This window comes from Penaeus japonicus, unplaced genomic scaffold, assembly GCF_977035675.1.
Source record: "Penaeus japonicus unplaced genomic scaffold, GWHDUDI00000001_assembly GWHDUDI00000034, whole genome shotgun sequence".
In the NCBI taxonomy this organism is placed as follows: domain Eukaryota; kingdom Metazoa; phylum Arthropoda; class Malacostraca; order Decapoda; family Penaeidae; genus Penaeus; species Penaeus japonicus.
Window position 1 is genome coordinate 5,890,794 of NW_028234436.1, and position 2,500 is coordinate 5,893,293.

The window sequence follows — 2,500 nt, forward strand, 5'->3', positions numbered from 1 at the left end:
GCCCACGTGTTTGCCATGCGAGGCGCCCCTGTGCGCTGGGAGACGGGAGTCCTGGAGATTGAGTGATGCCGTGTATGAGTACGCCCTGCGGCTAGCAACACACTTCTTTGGTCCTCTATTCCAGCAAGACGGGTGGCCTGGTCTTGGCTCGATTAGGTCAATCGGTTGGTCTCTCTTTTGAGCTAGGCTAGGGTCAAGCAGCTTCTGTCTTGCAGGCAATCGCATGTACTAACGAATGCTATCAATGCGAGGCAGGGGTTGTGTATATCCTCCTACCACCCCTGTGGCTTCTGAGCATGATCTCAGTGCACAGCTTCCCCTTGTTGGACTCCGTGGTGGGTGGGGGCGTGGGAGGATGAATTGAACGCTTTACTTTATGGCATCTTACAATAAAAAAAACCCTGACTGACCCCCACGTTAACGAACCTGGAACGAAGATGACCAAGGCTGACATCTTGGAACCTTTTAAGGTCCTTGGTGACAAAAGTCGAAAGTTGGGAAAGGCTCTGTCGTCGGTTCAGAGAAAGCCTACCCAAGAGCCTCAGGCTGGACCCTCCAAACCAGCCCTTGGCACGGACAAGTCTCTGGCGTCGGTCCAGAAGACGAGTCAAACCAAAAATGGAAGCCAGACAGGACCCTCCAAGCCTGCTGGCCCTACTGCCAAAATTCCGGCGTCGGTTCGGAAGGCAGGCATTAAGCGTCCTCGGCCGGCTACAGACTCGGAGGGCGAGTCTGTAGCCCCGAGTCGGTTCCCCCAGTTTAGGGTTCCCCCTAGGATTCGACAACGCTTATCAGATGGTATGGGCTCTGGAATCCCAGAGGCAGTGCTGTCTGACGATTAGAATTGCCACAGACCAAGGCATGATAATCATCCCTAAGGACCAGGCCACTCTCACCTTCCTCCAGGAGACTGACAAGCTCCAGGACAGGCGGAAGGTGAGTTTGGCGGCCCTGACTTCTGATGAGCGGAAGTCCAAGATGGTGCTTCTTGGCTTCCCTCAGATGTATGACCTTGAGGTCATCACCGCCCATCCCAAGGTGGTGGGAGCTTCCCGACTCTCCAAATGGAAGCACCCAACCAGGCAAGTCCTGGTCCCCTTGAAGGGAGCCCCAGTTGCGTCCTTGGACCTAGGTAATTGGGGCTCCTACAACCTCAGGACATATGTCCCTGACCCACTCCGTTGCTTCACGTGTCAGAAGTACGGACACCACCAGGCCACTTGCTCTGCAAAGCCGAAGTGTGGTGTCTGTAGTCAGGCACACAGTACGGAGGTGTGCCTCGAAGCACACAAAGACGGCAAGCGGGACACTACTGCCAAGTGTCCCAACTGCCACAAAAAGCACCACGCCTGGAGCCTCGGATGTTCCGTCAGGAAAGAGGCTCTTCGGCGGCAAGAGGTCATTGCAAAACGACCAGACTTTGTTCCTTGCCCCTCCAGGCACCTATGTCTGGGGGCAGAACAAAGGGGTAAGGGCTCCCCCCCCCCCTCCTAAGAGGAAGGAAGCACCGCCCAAAACAAAACCACCACCGGACACCTTCAACACAAAGGAGTTTCCGGCCCTGGTGGATGTTCCAAGACGGAAACAGACCCGGAAGGGGTCTGGGAACACACCAAAGGCCACCCCAAGAGCGGAGAGTCAAACTCTGTTTACAGAGAATGACTTGGCTATTTATCTATTTATCTGTCTATCTATCTATCTAACTATCTATCTATCTATCTATCTATACATATATATATATATTTATATATTTAAATATATATATATATATATATATATATATATATATATATATATATATATATATATATATATGTGTGTGCGTGTGTGTGTGTGTGTGTGTGTGTGTGTGTGTGTGTATGTATGTCTCTTTATCTAAATATATTAAAATAAGTAAATGAATATATAGATGAATAATATATATATATATATATATATATATATATATATATATATATATATATATATATATAATGTACGTGTATATATATGTATGTATATATATTATATATATACATATATACATATATATATATAAATATATATATATACAGATATATATATATACATGTATATACATATATATACATATATATATACATATATATATATATATGTATATATATAAATGTATATATATATATATATGTATATATATATATATATGTATATATATGTATGTATACATATGTATATATATGTATATCAGTTACACCAAAAAAGAGAGAAGAAAGGGTAAACTAATGTAATTTATATCTTTATAATGATATATTATCATACCATATTTGTATATATATATGTATATATAAATATATATAGATATGAAGATATATATGTGTGTGTGTATGTATGTGTATGTGTTCAGGTTTCTCGGTCACGAGAGGCCATTACAGGTCTGTTCAGTGAGATCGCTGGCTCTCGACTGGAGAGAGACTGTTCAAAATTGTTTAACAAAGTTTCTGACAATTCTTGCAGGTAATGGGTTCACTATTTTCCTGGG

General features: G+C 43.8%; 1 protein-coding gene across 5 annotated transcripts in view; it reads right to left on the bottom strand.

Moving 5' to 3' along the window:
- The window catches only part of LOC122243177 (caspase-1), a 98,746-nt gene that overhangs the window by 16,911 nt on the left and 79,335 nt on the right, over window positions 1-2,500 (bottom strand). The gene's annotated exons all lie outside the window — the stretch shown is intronic.